This window comes from Pseudoliparis swirei, chromosome 20 (assembly GCF_029220125.1).
Source record: "Pseudoliparis swirei isolate HS2019 ecotype Mariana Trench chromosome 20, NWPU_hadal_v1, whole genome shotgun sequence".
Taxonomy (NCBI): Eukaryota; Metazoa; Chordata; class Actinopteri; order Perciformes; family Liparidae; genus Pseudoliparis; species Pseudoliparis swirei.
Genome location: NC_079407.1, coordinates 18,490,312 through 18,508,209, shown reverse-complemented (window position 1 = coordinate 18,508,209; position 17,898 = coordinate 18,490,312). Strand labels below are relative to the sequence as shown.

At 38.4% G+C, this 17,898-nt stretch overlaps 1 protein-coding gene across 1 annotated transcript in view; it reads right to left on the bottom strand.

Moving 5' to 3' along the window:
• The window catches only part of lrfn1 (leucine rich repeat and fibronectin type III domain containing 1), a 108,407-nt gene that overhangs the window by 48,759 nt on the left and 41,750 nt on the right, over positions 1–17,898 (bottom strand). The window contains exon 2 of the mRNA XM_056440394.1: positions 4,722–4,773. The gene's annotated coding sequence lies outside the window, so the exon portion shown is untranslated. The remainder of the gene's footprint in view (positions 1–4,721; positions 4,774–17,898) is intronic.

The following is a 17,898-nucleotide window of genomic DNA, read 5'->3' as shown; positions in this document are numbered from 1 at the left end:
GTGCCTTTTCACGGGACTGCAAACTCTGACAAAGTGCCTGGGCCCATGCTCTTTAATGATGATAGATGAGAGTTATTCTGAGGATGTTGTCCGATCAGGGGATGTGCTGTGGGTGTTAACCTATGTGGTGACATGTGGAGAGTAAATAAAAAAATCCGATATCTTTTCATTTATTCAAATAGATTTTTTATATTCTGATAGAACGCTGCTCTCAACACGTCGTAAAAACAAGAGAAATTAGCCGACGGTGCCTTAAATTGAACTAAACATTGATCATATCAACCCCCATTTTAAGATGCGTTAATCTATAATTGAGGTTGTCACATTTAAGTCATCACTAGCAGAAGGGCTCAAAGTATATCAAGTATTCCATCGATAGAGAAATGTAAGTAAGTAATGTATCCTCATTATCAAGAACTAATATGATGATAGTTGCCTGTGATTAATACGAGGCCACGCTTTGTTCTTTTTTGGTGCACTTTCAGACCTCTATGCAACTGCAATAGTAAAGAATAATGATTAAATTGCTCCAATAGACACACATCTAAATATAGATGTCAGTGAGTGTGAATCTAGCTGTTGTTCAACTTGTATTGTTTTGACACAGATTCTCAAACTGACACTGAAGAAAGAAGGGTTGCGGCTTCCTCCTGCTTAATTATAGCACCCTGAGAAAAGCAGCAGATGCCAACAAAAGACATCAAAACAGTGATTTGCATGAAGAGAGTATAATTTAAAAATTATATTTTCAGCGTGCTGAATGTGTTCTGGATCATGGAGGAAAAAGGTTAATCCAATTTCCACAAGAGATTAGACTGATGTCAATTTGTTTCGCTATGTCCTGCCGTTTGATAACATGAGAAAAACGCAATTTGGAACAAGCAAAACACTGCAGGGACTGACATCTTCCACAAACGATTACTAATAAAGAATAATAAATTGATACTCTCTATTTAAATACAAAACTGTGTTCTCTGCATTGCTGCTTATAATCAATCATTCATCAAATGCCTTGCTCATTATTATTCAACAATATTCTATTGATTTAATTATATATAGAAAACAATATTTGAATAACCTGAGGTAAGGCGTTGTAAAGCCTTTGCCAAATTTAAGTGAAGAAAAACTGTTTAATCTGCATTTGAACAGTTTTCCAAAATATCAGCACTAATTAAATGACATAATATTTATTTATTTACTATTTTTGAAAATGTTTTGCTGCATTCTCACTTTACTTTTAAATGCATTTGAACTTGTTGGTTTACTGTGTTCATATTGCAGTTGTCAGCAAGCCGTTTGAGACATTGTCTGCAATTAGGTTAAGCCTGATCAACCTAATTAGTTTTTACGAGCGAATTCAAGACTGACAACTTTGTCTCTGTAAAAAAAGAAATAAGAAATGTGTTCGTTTCACAACGTGAGCAGAAGGAAATCTAATTAAAATTATTTAAACATTATTATCTGGGCATCCGTGGAGCTGAAACAGCTGAAACATTACAATCAGCCTTTAAAATTCCTCATTCTTTCACACTGTCACTTTGCATCATAAGTCTCTTTGCATTATTTATTTAAATTGTTTTAATTGATTTTGTAAACAATAACACCACCTCCAAGAAGTTGGCGTGTACAGAACTTTACATTCAGTCGTTTAGAGGTTGTATAACTGTGACACACTGTCACTATATACAAAGATTTGAAATACAATGAACAAACCACCACGATAACAGCAGCTTAAGGTACATTTAAATATAGACCTGTGGTGTGTCTGTGTAGTAGCAAAGTGTAATAACATCTGCAAATGTTTTTATTTTGGACAAACGACTCTACAAATCAGGCATATTTGCACTAACAAGGAAATATGAAGACTGTAACAAAGGGATAAATCAGAGTATAGAGAGTTGAGAATCTGTATTAGCTCTGTGTTGCACTCTTTTCTGTGCAGTATTTCTACGTAAATAATCTTTGTTCGAGAGGAAACTAATAAAAGTATTGTCACCTGGACCTCTAAGATGTCAAACTCATTTCCTGCACTCTGTTCTCAACCAAAAGTAACCACACTCACATTATCAAAGAATATGATGATAATGAATAATCTATTACCCAAAATCAGCAACTTGTGTTAAATTACCCATAAAAACCTAAGTTTTCTAATTTTCTACGTGTCTAATATTTGTAATGCTTAATCAAAAAATAATCTTTTCCAAAGTCTGTTTTCAAATCGTCCTCTAATAAGAATCTGCTAATTTCATAATAATATTAATTATAAAAACAATAATGCATTTTATTTGGAAAGCACTTTTCATTCAAAAGTAATCTGAGTGCTACAGAACCAGTAGATAGTTACAAACAAACTATAAAAGCAAAGAAAATGGCAGTTTCCTGAATAAAATGTTATGATTTGGAGTGTTTCCTGTTTTGTTTTGAAGTCCCTGTCTCGTTTCCTGTTTCCCTGCGCTTCCTTCCCTGTGCGTGTCTGTTTCGTTCCTGATTGTTCCCAGCCACGCCCTGATTGTTTCCACCTGTGTCTCCAGCTGTGTCTCGTTTCCCCAGTGTATTTAGCTTTTGTCTTTCTGCTTGTTCTGGGTCTGTTCGTTTTTGTTCCTGTCCGGTTCTTGTCCCTGTTTCTGTTAGATCTTTAATAATAAATCCTGTGTTTTCCGAGAACTCTGCTTGCTGTCCAAACCTTGCCACACACAACATAAAAAGATTTTTAGGCCATGTCTTAAAAGATAAATAAAGAAGTTTTTGTTGCGGTTATTAATCTGATGTGAAACATCATTATATTATTTTGTGAGTATTTTATTGGTTATAACTGGTAACCCCCATTTTGACTAATTGGGTCATCTTTGGAGGCTGGGGGCCACAGAAGGTTATGTCGACCTCATTGCCAAATCACTGTGGCTGATAAAGCCGAGCTTGGCTTACCCGAGTAATGCTGAAGTCAGACACTCCCTTGTGCAGAGAAGCATCCTGCAGCACTGCCAGTTCAAAGCAAGAACAAATCAATTACCTCATACGGTGCCACATGATGTAAACCACAGCCCTCTGAAAACGATCAGAACCAATATCTGCAGCGTTTAGCAGCCATGTCTTGGCGTGTGGTGACGTCTCTCTAACATGCTTTGATACGGCGTCTGTACAGCCTTGTGATTTTATTTTCCTTGCTTCTACCCCTGCACAAACACACATACAGTTATGTTGCATTTTGTACTCTAATGTGCATTCATTATAATACAAATATATATAAGGATCATTTTTAAATGAACTGTCAAGCAGAGAAGATCTCAGAGCTTTAATGATGCCAATGAATTACTCTTGACTTGTTAAATTACAGATAGGATTAGTACTACTATCAGTAAGTTCAGCCCTACCTGGTGATTACTATAAAATATGAGCAAACTAATTTAGCCAGGGCATATCAAGGTACTGACATATTTGTGTTCACATATAACCTTCTTTTTTTTTCAACAAACAAATACCACTGTCGTGGCCACTGGCTACACGTGACATCGATGAAGCTGTTAGAAAGGGCTGCAAAAAGCAAAATTGTTTTCACTCTTCACGCTTTTCTAACCGAATAGAGCAAGAAAGAATATGTGTATGTTGGTAAACAATGTGGAAAAAGCAAAGAGGAAAATATGAAAACATGTCATTAAATAAATATAAAGCAGTGCTCTTTGACTGGTGCAGACCAGCAGGAGCCCACATGTGTCACTGCTTCTTGCCAAGTGTATGTCACGTGAGAGAACAGCAGTTAAACAGCTATCTTTGTCTGTCTGCCCACATAGAGACGTTGGAATGTGAAGCACACATTATGTGACATTAATTGCTCGATATGTCCTTGATGGCGGCTCCATAAATAATCGCTCCACCACCGGATTTACAGAGCAGAGAGCTTTCCTTCCCTGATTAATTATTTAGAGTATAAAGCAAATTCCCTTGAATACCTATGACCAGCCACAGATTCCTGTGAGGAATATTAATTCAATGCCCGTTCATAAATTCATCAAACCGTCTATTGTGTATGTTCTCAATCTGTGTTCACATCAGCCCAGGGCGTTTTCTGCCATTCATCAGAGGGGCTGTTTTCCCTAGTGAGATAAGAAATGAAATCTGCAGGAGCAGAGGATGCTGGGTTTGCTGCAGGGTGGCGAAGCAGTCGCTCTGATAATGGAGCCGACTCCCATTGCGCAGGCTATGAGGCAAACAGCCGTGGCGCCGGCCCAACCCTGCCTATGTGGGAGGATAGCTAAGTGTCACTGTGAGGAAGCTCTCTCTCTGCATGGGAACATGTGGTTACATCTGCATGTGACAGAGAGGGGAGGAAAAGAACGAGACGCTGGATGAGTGGGAGGAAAGGGGGAGAAAACGAGCGGGACTGAAGGGTGTGCCTTTGCGTTTGATGTAGACAGAATATGCATGCATGGAGAGTCAAACACACTGACTCTGCGGAATAAACACTGCAGGAGGAATTCACGAAAATGATTGAGCAGACTTTGCGGCTGTTAAACCTGGACAAATAATACGAGAAGAAGCCGTATGCTATCCATGGTGCAATCAGCCGCCGCTATCCACTCGATGTGAATTCGTCAGAGAGTAATAAGTCGCCCTGAAAGGCCCCTTTAGCCCCTTTGTGTCTGCTCGTGCTCGCAGTCTGGATCATGTGTGGTAGTATATTATGTAAATGTGAAGAGGGTTTTAATTTCAATTTGAGAACTCACCAGAATATTGGGTCGTTTCGGATGCTCCTCACAGGGTTCACTTCAAAGCAGTCTGTAAAGAGAAATAAACGGTCACACCTTAATGTGCAAGTACAAATAACATTGGGGGCCATACGGCACCGGTTCAATTTATGGTTCAATGTTTTATTTCATTCCATCCTCAATACAAAGGATTTGATGTTTCTGAAGCAGCCGAGCAAATATTTTCAGCTCAAGGCCTTTCTGCAAGAGGGAATTTAAAAGAGGAGAAATTGCAGCAGAAATATAATTGTCCGTGCCTCCTTCTTTATAAAAGATGGCCTGCTTTATACACACAACTTATAGGTTTCTTTAGCTTGTGTAATGACTAACATTAAATTGGACACTGGCGTACTTCCACCGTCTTGTTTACTTTTTCCCTTCACATGTGTACTTTGGTCATCACAAGTATTACATGCACTGTATGGATTAAATGAATAGAAAATGTACCATTTGTAGGTTGTGCTCTTCATTTGTGGTGCAAAATATAATGTCATGTGTTGTACTATTACATTGTCTCTATTAATAAACTCTAAGCATTCACCATACCAGTTGCCAGCCAATAAATGTAAAAGAGTGACAGAGAGCTTTTGTACTGAAAAAATGCCAATGAGGGTATATTTAAATATGCCAATGGAGTAAAATTGAGTTCTCACCATTGAGTTGAAGCATACCGTATATGGTTGGTACACGCACAAGCCATTACATTGAGTTCAATTCAAGGCCAAATGTTAGATCCTTCCTGACAGCTGCATTGATTCTGCGGCTCTACCACTGCTGATGAATCTTAACATTCACTACCTTTAAACTCAAAGGCCTGGTGTACAACAGGCTTTTACGAGTTGACGCCTTGAAGTAGGATGACACCGAGCCTTATTCGCCATCACAGGTTCACATCATGGCAGAAAGACCACATTGTTATATCCGTACCCAGTTGACAAAAAATTATAGATGCTTGTTTATATTTCCAAATGTTTCACTTTCAATATTATATTTTGTATTTTAGCACAAGGGCTAACAAGTGAGTAAGCTATACATAACACTGCCTTTTCAAACGTTCTCCAAATCTAATAAAGGGAAGGACATTAGTTCACTCCATCCCTCCCACTTGTACTCTTGTGTATTGCTTTCTGGAAAGGCATACCAACAATTTCATCCAAAGTCTTTAAATGTGAAATATGACGATATGACAACAAATATTTTGTTCAACTTAGTGTTATTTATGGAGCTTTTCTGCTATCTCTAGAGCATGGTCTCTTAGATTTGCAAGAAAAACAAACTTCATAGTTCTTTCAGTCACTGACCTCAGAGAAGCAGGCTGCATTTAACTCCCATGATAAACTTTACTTCTCTTTTCCGGTCATTTTACCAGCTGAGAGCACATACATAATGGACATGAATATAAGCAGTTGCAACAAAGACCAACTCTCCCGTGTAGAAATTTACCTACCAAACTACATAGTTCTCAGAGTACACAAATTAACTTCTTGGAACTCATTTAAACTGCTGCAATACTGTATATATAGTCTAGACTCAAACTATTCAAGGGAGCCACAATTTGTTATCTATTTCCCAAGTGCACAACTAAAGGCGTACATGGAGCTATTAAAGTTAATTGAAGCCTTTGTAAATGAAGAAAAAGGGACAATGGAGGAATTGCTCCGATTCTCCTCTGTCAGATTTAATTGCCGAAGCAACAATCTTGATTAGGATCTCAGTCCTTTTTTTATCAGCACCAGCCAAAGCAACACAGGGTGTTTGTCCAAGCAAGACATTTTTACCAACCCTTACGCCACAAAAGACCATGGCATTGGGACCAACCTTCAGAGGCTGTTCAGTCATCCATAACGTCGAAAGAGAGACCCTCTTTTTCATCTTCAATGCCATTTTTGCAAATGTGGGTGATATTCCCTTCATCTTAATCTAAAACCTGCCATGTGATATTAAGGAATCAGTGATATATCATTCAGTGTGGGTATTTTGTGAAGCGCTTTATGCAACTTAAACCCTGTACTTTCAAAAGGCCATTACATAACGTGCCACTACCAGCTTTCTGAGTGACCTAAGACAGTGTTGCGAGAAGTACCATTTCACACATGTCGCACTTCACTGAGACGTCCATCTTGTGTTCATGTTATCTGAACACTATGCATCAAACTCCCACACACACACATCAAACACACAGGCTGCACGCAGAGACCTCCAATGATGATGCTAATGGTTTGTGAGAGGATTTCCTTCTCTACATTTTACTCATTGTTGTTTGCTAATTAATACACTGGTTGATGTGAATTTTGCAGCGGACAAGGGAAAGGTTGCACTTTAAAAAAGAAAATATTTTTTGCTCCAAAATATAATTTCATGATCAAATGTCATGAGGCTCATATACTCATATGTTCAGCCATATCGCATTTATGTACCAATGTAACAGGATTATTACTACAGAGGACCTGCAGCTTTTAAAGCATAACTGGTCAAATGAAAACCATATAGGGCTGATCATCATTTTTATTATGAATATATCTACCGTTAATCTGATTATTAAAGGAATTGGTGTGGCCATCAAGATTCCAATATAATCTTTTAGAGGTGAAATGTTGAAATTACGAGCTTTTACTTCTTTACCATCAAAAAACGACTTAAACAATATGTAGATCATGAAAATAGTCACTCATTAACTTTCTGTCAAACGAATAATCACTTAACAGTTAAAAGTTAATAGTTTAATGTGTAAAACCAACTTTAGATAAATGCACGGCAATTAGATGAGGCACGATTGATGATTCAGTAAAACAGCAGCTGTCAGGCTGGTTTGCTTTGCCCTCTTTTCTAAACCCAGTGTAGCAACCCAGCCTTCTCATTTTATCCTCAAGGACAAATAGCTATTTGTTCAGTGTTTTAGGACCACGAAGCCGCTGCACACAGGTTGAGGCCGGCGCTTGGATGACTATAAGCTTTGATTATGTCCCCACATTGGGATAAAATGGATGTTTCATTTGACATATTTCCACTGACTGTAGTTTGCAGCTTTTGCATTACACTGAAACAAAAACAATTACATGCTGTAAACTGCAAAATGCTGCTCCCCGTTTTTTGTGCAGTTCCCGTTAGTCTTTGGTGTGGGACAAGTAACATTATCGCCTCTGAGTCGAAACACCCTCTAGAATTGTTAATGAAGAGTGAAAAAGAACCGGGCCTTTCTATTGCAGTGTGAAAACAGCACATCCACTTCTCCATTATAAAGCTAGACTTGCCACAAGGCTAAAATAAAAGGTTTTAATACCAGGACCCATGTTGTCATTATAAGACCTCCAATAAAAAGCACATATAAAAACACATATTTAAACTCAAGCTACAGTGAACTTAACCAATTGGCTGAAGAGTGGCGAGAGGATATTATATACAGTGTGAGCAAGACCTGGTTATTCTGCTTCTTTAATCCGCCTCTCTTGAAGTGATCAGTGTGGAATACAAATCTAAAGGTGAGAAGTTGAGAAAGGAAAGAAGGCTATAAATACCTGCTCAAATACGTGGCTTACTGATGGCTTTTTAAGCTTGTTTCATCCGGTAGCTGTGTTACTCTGCAGCCTCTAATGAGTGTAATTTAATCGACAGCATATGGTTCTCTTAGCATGCCCCCACAGTTGGCACACTGACCAATCCCAGTACCTTCAGGGCAGCCAGTGAGACCTCCAGAGATGAGAGAGCTCCAGACAAAGGCAACAACCCAAGGCAGAGTGGAGGCCTGCACTGTGGGCTGCACGCTGCAGAGAGCTGGAGCACATGAGAACACAGAGATAATGGCGATGGCGAGGAGGTGAAAAACGCCGTGGAAAGAATTGCGCAGGTCTTTAACTTTAATATTTACGAGGACTAGGGCGTCGTGACTCCTTTGTTTGGAAAGAAAATCTCGTCGTGTTGAGACACCCAGCAATAATACAAGTTGCCTGAGAGAATTATGTCTAATAATACACGCTCTAATAATTGCTCTGGTTATGCAGCTATATTTCTATTTAACAATCTTTCACTTGCAAATTTGTCTCATCCTAAACCATGTCCCACATATATAGGTCAGTGAACCAAGGCGAACATGGTAGTTGAATAATGCACTTCTCTATGAATATTGGGGAATTAAGCACAACACAGCGTTTTTGCACCAGTGGCTCCAGAGGTCAGCAGGGTTACACATGAGTCTTCACCATGCAGACCATGCGAACATGCGAGGAATCAGAGTTTCCCTCTATTCTCGATGAGTCAGGGAGGATCGTCTCTGTTACTCATGATATCATGCTCTGGTAGTAAGCCCTTTCCCCTTGTGAGCTGGAGCCTCTAATGATGTCCGTAGTGCTATTTATACGCTTACCACTGCTCAGCACATTTACCGGTACCACATAAATAATCAGCTTGTAACTCAGCACCCTTTAAGACTTCCTACTTTCACAGAGCAATGTACAGCACATTCGTGATCTGAACCTGAACGTTGTGTTTTTTGTTTATTTTGTGCAGATCCAATCAAGACTAGTACTTAAAACGATACTTTGCAAACGTGCTCAATACACTGGAAATGATGTCCTATGAGGTTTTGTTTCTGTGAAACTGGGTGCACATTTGAGATTAATTGCAAACCAAAGTTCATAAGATGTAGTGTAATTTTGGCCTTCCATGAGAAACCTTAAATGCAAGTGAACAAACTCTCTTCACAAATTGTTTCCACCAGGATTAGATTGAGCGTCTGGTGCCGACATTGCGTAATCCCACTGCCAGTTTACCTTTTTTTGCTCATGTTTGCACTCGTGTTTCCAAATCGAGAGAATCATCAGCCGGCAGCGTTGAGATAAGCTTCTGTAGTGGCAGGTCATGTCAGCTGCTTTCATCCCCTTTAAAAGCAGTTTCCTAAATGGTTGTGAGGAGAATAAATCTGACTTGTCCTTTGAGTAGCTAAACTGGTCCAGTGGACGATGTTACAAGGCCAAACGCACACATAAAGAGCACCCCGAATATGATTTTACAGCATTGTAAATATTCTTCCAAGGGTAAATCATGTCCTCGTTTAAATTAATTTATTAATTTATTTGTAATCAGGAGTGAGATAAATATGTAATTATTTCTGTCAATACGTGCATGTAGATATTTGGCAAATAATGAAACGATTAACAGTTAGGTTTGATGTGACTCCAGCTGGAACTCATGTATCATTCATGATGGCTCGAAGTCTTCAACCACATCCTGCATTTCATTTTGGAGGATATTATGGGCACAGATCAACCATTCATTTTAACCAATTATAATTACATCTTATATGAGTTATATATTTGTAATGTACTAGATGACATTTCTTTATGACTTTGTGATGTGTCACCAACTTAAGCTATACAAAAATCTGCTGGCATTTGCGTTTACATTTAGATGTGGTCTTAGGAAATGCATCTTCAACTTGCCAAAATGGGTTCCAAAATGCTGCATCCCATGATCGGCACAACCTCAGCCTTCATGAAGCACCTTTTAAAAAGGGGTTATTTTCATCATATTTCAATGCATAATGAATCAAAGGAAGAAGCCAAGCCTATGATTTCCTCAAGCAGCTGCTTTGCTGTCTGGAGACAAAATAAAAAAAATTAAACTCACATTTAAATCTCCATTAAAGCAGTCACTGTACTGATCAAACTAATCATTTAATGTGTTGCTCATTGCATTAGAAAGAAAAATATTTAAAGTTATCTTATATCTCTGTCAGGGTTAAAAGTGATGTGTTTTAAGTATTCTGTAGAGGCAAAGTTAAAGGCATTTTAAGGATCATTTAAAACCCAAATGTGTCATTTATATCCCACAGCTTATTACCAACAATCTAATGATGTGAACAAGGATATGTCATCGTGCACTTTTCTGAATATCCCAAACACAGCAAACATGTCGAAATAGCAACTTATTATCAAATGGGTCCATCTTTTATATTATAAGTTTTCCTCTAATATCATATGTATTTCTATCATTGTTAATTTGTACCATCCTAGTGGAGCATATTACAGTATCATAAAAGCTAAAGCTAAACAATGTTTTATTGTTATCCAAAGCAGCTCCTTTTATTCAAACATAATATGTAATTGTAATTAGTTTTCTGTTCATTGCTTCAGTTTAAACTCATTGAAAAGTCAATAATGTAACTGGAATGAATGAATTTTGAACTAAACACAACTCCAATGATAAATGTTTAGCCCAGATGTACTCATATAGGAATAAACTACAGGAATAAGCAAGTATAGAAAAAATGGACCGCGATACACAAATGCTGTCCACATTCAAATGTTCCAGGTTGTCAGATTTGTCATTCAAAAATTCTGAACCTTTAACTGATCAATGAATTCTTTATGTCCAGATTCTAGTCCGTGATAAAGTAAGATGATATACAATGAGGGGTTAATGACCAGGAAAGTCTGCTGCAGCAGCAAATATTGACAGGCTAGAATGAGAACATCCTGAAATATGTTGCGTTTAACACCGAATGCCATTTTCAATATGTCAAGCGTGGGATTTCAAATGCTTGGACGTCCTAAAAGGAAGCAAAGACACTGCCATTTTCAACATTTAGCAACATCTGAATGTGAAACGTCAATAGTGTGCCCAAAGAGACACGCTCTTGTTTTCATATAGCTATCGCTGACAGTCACGGTTAGCTGGGCTTGGACCGCCTTGCTTAGTCACACTGACAAGCAGTGTTTCCACAAAACACCAGAAAAGCTCCGTTATGATCCTCAGATACAGTCTCATTGAACTCTCTATTTTCACAGCTCCATTGTTTGTTTAGCCCCAAAGTTGTGCTTGAGAGTGAGCTTTGTATGTCCAATTATTTACTTCAACGACGTTGGTGCAAGGAATAGAATGCAGCCTGGAATCCTCCGGATGTTATTTTGTTGGACAGTGTAGCATTTCACCAACGGTTTAAATATGTGTTGTCGTCATAGCGTCAGTGGATCGACAGTAACACTTAAATCACTTCAGTGGCTAATAAAAGCAACCTGCCAGCTACCGCTGCAACACTGTGAGCGGCAACAACAGTAAGCTTGCAAAACTGTTGTATCCTTTCCATTTATGTCAGCGTATTGATTTCCTTGTTAATATTGAAAGGGATTATGTGACTTAAATCTGCATGTTTTGCATGCCTGAAGAAGTGTTCTACTTGGATGGAAGCTGATGTTGCCGTGCCAGTCAGCTCTGTCTGAATACTGACTTCCTCCTTCGCAGATAATCCCGTGAAGAAGACAACTCTTAAACGCCTAACATGAATCAGAATTAGCCACTATGGACGCCCAATCCAATTTGTGCCTTTTCCTCATGTCACTGAAGATGTGCCATGGCCCATGACTATGAATCAGGTTCAAAGTGTTTCGGATAAAAAAGCATCACTGATGAGGAATGTGCCATCATCCAGTTGAGAGCCATGGAGAGACAATAAATGTGCTACCAAGCTTGTATATAGCATCTTCAAATTGTCTCCTCTTTCCTGTATGGATGGGTTAAACAATCACAATGCGTTGCTGTTCATCTATTTATTTAATGCATATATAGCAAAAGCCTCTCTTGTGCTTCACCACAAAAAAGCTGCAGATTTCTATTACGATACGTTGGAATATGTTTTGATAGAAAGGTAACGAAAGCTCACTGTTTACTGCAAGGATTCATGAAAAGACAATAACTGATTTGTTTTTGGTATGTGTATGAACAGACCTTCTGTTTATTCCATTTTCAAGATCCATTCAAGTTATTCCATGTTACACTAGAGTTTTGTGGAAAGCATAAATCACATGTTGAGTTTGATGCTTTATATTTTAGGTCCATAAATGTCGAGTCTAGAACATCTGTGCCTGATGAAAAAAAAGGCTGCAGGAGGAGAAGAAATCAAACATGAGTATGTGTCTGCATGAACAAATTACATTACTGGTCAAATGCTCTTTATACCATCCACCTACTTTGAGAAGGGGCCGCGGAAGGCAGAAAGCCCACGATGAAATGGGACTGTGGTCAACCGACTATTTGCAAAAAAATTGCAAAGAAATGTCAAAATGGTATGGCCTCAAGTGCAGGTAGTCTCTCCCATGATAGAACTGTCTGCATTTTCTTTATGCTTAACCAAAAGACTTACCTGCATTTAAAATAATCGTAACAATGCCTTTTTTTAGGATGCTATACTTTGAACCAGGGTAGGACATTTATATATTTTTTGGGGGGGGGTCATTTTTGCCCCCACTGACTGAAATCTAGGGGCATTCAAAATAAATTGGGGGCAACTTTTTTAAACTTGTGAAATAACATTTTACATTTGTTCAAATAATAAATATCCTTATTTAGGATTACAGTTTATGAGAAATTGTCATAAACATGGCAATAATAAGACAGTGATCTACATATTCAAAGTGTTTTCTGAGATTTTCTTTTAAAAACAAACGGAAAACATAAATCAGACAATCCAATTAAATTTTTAAACAACTATTAACAATTCTAACTTATTTTTGTTTTTTATAATAAAAAATTATATTTATTGATTGTTTTTTTGTGTACCTACCTAGTTCAGATAAGACACACAAAACAAAAACAAAATGTTATTAAATGATCAGAATAATTAGAGGAAGTTATGGGGGCATGTTTGCCCTTCTCGTAAAATCAGGGGAAAAGTTATATTTCTGAGGGGCAGTTTTGCCCTTTTCCCATTGTGTATTTCTGACGCTGCTTTTAACCCTTTTAGAAGCTGCATGTGTCTCCATGTTAATTGCATGCAGCATTATCATCCACTGTACGTGTGCCCTTTGAAAAGCTCTCTGCAATTTCCTTGGTTTTACCATAAAGTAAGACTGAAGTAAGCTCGCAGTGGACTGTGTCTCAATTAAGATAAACTGTTGACATCTTTATAGTGATGTTGACTGCACCATTTACATTTTTGCAAATGTATTTTAGCATTTGGGAATGGCGACGAAAATCAAATGTCAAATGCATTTTTGTGTATCAATCAGTCAAACATTTACTGCAATTTACATAGAGAAAAATAGAAGCCGAGTTATTTATTTTGTATTATGTTATTAAGCAATGATGCAGATTTAGTTTTGAATCCATATGCGTAAGGAGTGTAGGGTATGAATCAATTTAAATCACAACGAAAAGAAAAATTACAAATCAGCCTTGTATAAATCCTTCTGGCATATTCATCTAAATGAGGTCAAACGTGGTTAGTAACAGTTCACTGCATCCCCACATTAATCGCCAACAACCTTATGGTGCCTTTGCCAACTGAGAACAAGAGAAAGAAAGAAAAAGAATGATTGTTATGTCTCTGGAAGCACTGAAACATACTTCTAATGTCTTGTTGCAACATGAGGAGAAAATCAAGGAGTTGAGTTGAAGGGTTTTTGTTCCACTAAGGTCAATTGTTCGATGTTGATTTTATAATGAAGTGGAAAAGAGATTGATGAATGTTCTTAATGGCTGTGTTTCAAAAGTTAGCAGTGGGTATAACAAAAATAACTGAGAGCTTATTGTGTTTTAAAGCTATTTCCCCTTCATTGCCAAAAAATAGTAACAGCTAGACAATGCATTGTTTGAGGCAGTGTTGGATTTCAATGAATTTGACCGGATTCATTATTTATGACAGCGTCCTCTACATATTCCAACAGACCGATTAATTATCGTGATTTGTCAGTCTTTTTTTATGTCACTGGAGACATCTTGACCGGGCCGGCAGAAAACAATAAAGGCATACACGGAGCTATTTTTCATTTATTTGTCATCATTTACATTTAGGTTAGGGAGGGCTCTCTAATTGTATAACCCAAGCCATGTTTTATCCCTTGTGGGAATAACCAGTGTAATAATACTTACCCCGCAGAGTTTAAAGCTAGATTTCAGATATGTGTCACTGCAGTTAATCCCATTATAAGGGCAAATAGCCAGAGTGAAAGAACGGATATGTATAGAGAGAAAAGAGGATCAGTGCAGATATTCAGCCATACACGCTATTTAGGTGTGAACTCATGGTTTAATGGATTAAACCTCGTCAAGCCGTGATGATTAACTTGACCCCCATGTTGGAGAGTTGCCCTCTTACACCTCAAAGCTTGGTAAATATGTGATTGTTCTGAATCCGTATCATGCGAGGTTTGCATTCATGCAATCGTGTCCACCAGACAAGGCCCTTGCACACCCCGGAGATCCATCTGTGAGAGGCAGATGACGGCCGAGTTCGACTGGTACAGCACACCACGACATAACTCACAGATGGGAACCAGCTCAGGCAGGATTTGTAACCATGATGGGAACGGTGTCTGTATACGTGTCGTGCATGCGTGTGCACGTGCTCGCGTGTATGCACGTCTGGTGCGGGTGTCTGTGAGCGCGTTAATCCATGACGACGGTGTTGACTTTCAGCGGAAAAAGGGTGGGTGGAGGAGAAGCGCTATAACAAGCGTATGATGCATGCTCCTGTGACGGCAGCAGCCATCAGAGAGCAGTGGGCTGTCGGAGACCGATAACCCAGACAGGAGGAGCTTGCCACGACCCCCGTCACTGGGCCTAATCCACATGTCAGAAAGGCCCTTGATACTTAGTCCCTTTACATGTACACTGGAGTATCATAATGGATTTAGGAATAATTTTAAACAAAATTTAAAGCAGATTGAAGCCATCGAGCTAAAATAAAGCAGACACCCCAACTGTACAACTGTAGATTCAACTGTAGATTTGAGCAGTGTTGGGAGTAACGCGTTACTGTAATTCCACTACTTTTAGCGGTAACGAGCGTGTAACGAAGTATTTTTTTAAATCAACTAACGCAGTTACAGTTACTGAAATTTAAATGAGTTCGTTACTCGCGTTACTCTCTTTTGTGAAAAATGAACACTTGCAGACAAGAAGACAAGCTAGGCTACTTTAGCTGCTTCTGATCTGACATCGCAGGACCTTGGTGGCGCAATGATATTGTAACGTCTCGGACGTTATGGACTGATGACACGGAGACGGGACGACGTTATTACTCCTCCTTTATTGGGCATTCACCAACACAGACAGCGTGCTCCTCTCAGCTCAGCAGCTCGAACATCAACAACAACGGTACCCGTCAACCACCCGTAACTTCCGTTTTACGACAGGTTAACCCCGCCTCCCCTCTACTCCGCCAATCACAGGCACGCCCCCTCGACCAGCATCACGGTGCCACACTGTGATTGACAGCCACTTCCAGTGTTGCCAGGTCCGCGGTTTTTGCCGCTGGTTGAATTTTTTGTCCGCTGGTTCGGGTAGACCTATTTTGCATGCAAATTACATGAATATCTTTAAATAAAAATCCATATTTTAAATGAAATAATATATTTATACCCAAATCCTACCAAACTGACTCCAGATCAGCACGTCCACGCCTCACTAGCACCCCCCCCCCCCTCAATTATATGCAGCACCTCAAGGCACCTTTGTTTTCTCTTTTAATTAGTGTTAATACTGTAGGCCAATCACTTTTATTTCATTGGGCCTAATGTAAAAAACCACTGTTAAATGACTGAGACAGTTATTTTGTATTAAGTTAAGTATTAAAAGGGACTTTTGTACTACTGCTTGATTTGAAGGCCTGTTGCCCTGTTGATTGCAATAAATAGGTCTACAACATATGTTTATTGTGTTTGACTGTTCAGTACTGTTCATTACATTAAAAAAGCAGACATAAAAGTAACTTAAAAGTTACTTTCCCGAGTAACTAATTACTTTTGATATACAGTAACTAGTAAAGTAATTAAATTACTTTTAAAAGAAGTAACTAGTAACTATAACTAATTACTAATTTTCAGTAACTTGCCCAACACTGGATTTGAGTGAACAACAACTGTAGATTGGAGTAAAGTGCGGAAGTTAAATCAATTCTGTTTGTGCAGGTTTACAGCCTCTCTTGCTTTAAGATCCAATGGAGTTTGGAATATATTCACAAATAAGACACAGAAGAAAATTATTGTCACAACTAGCACTCTTTATCAAGTTGAAGCTGCACAACTTGCACACAGATTGTTCCCACTTTAAATGTTAGCATGTGTGAGGTAAAATATGTCAAACATTAAGCATACTATGGACTGTGTTTTGTACTAATTGGGTTTTTCAAACAGACATCTGATCTCGAAAATATATTTAGTCCATTCCTTCATTTTGCTCATATCCCAAATTCATTGCACGGATTTAAAACATCATCAAGGTGAAGTACTTTTGTGATGGTAACAAGTTTGTGAGCTACGGGATACAACGTTAGCAGTTTAGCGTCCTGCAACTTTTAGCAGACAAGAAAAACATTATTAAAATGTATAAGTTTCATCGTTGCATTGTAACTGCTCAGTACAACGCACACTACTGTGTTATTAAGGTGGAGAAGCAGGCTCCTGTCTTCGTTGACTTACTCCGCCAAAGACACCGTGCACCTATCGCCAAGTTAAATAATGCTCCAATGGTTCTGTTTGACTCAAACAGTACTCTATTCTCAGGCTTAGCCCTAAAAACAAGGACAGCTTAATCTTCTATAGCCCAACATTGTGTAATGTAAATAATGTAAATAAGAACAGAACATTCCATCAGTATTTCAAGTACTTGTATGAGCTGTGGAAAATATTTCTTAATATCCGGGAGATCTTAACACATTGAAACAACATGCAAGACTTAATCAAATACAACAATATATTTCATACGATTCACAGAAATTAATGTTTTGAAAAGCGGAATGATTTACATGTAAAGGACATTTAGCTGCCAACTCGCATTTGCCAGTTTCCGACACGCAAATGAAAGCATAAAACGATCAACCCATTTTTATTTTATTTGCATGAACCATGCAATGAAACTGTGACTGAAAAAAATAAATTACAAAAATATGATTTTCAAATGATGGATTCCCAACACCAAGAAAATAATCTGTGAATTGTCTCTTTTTCCGGTTTGGAAGTAAATAAAACATGATTGGCATTGTAAAGATTGGGAAACAAATGATTCCCAGTGATTCAGTATATGTAAGATTTACAGCAAATGGATTAAAACACGCAGAAGTGACAATGTGGCCCCTTAAATGCTCAATTAGTCAATAGCTGCTGCAGCATGTGCAGGCCAGTCGGAAACGTATGAACAGGCCTTAGGCTGCCTGACCTGAGCATGA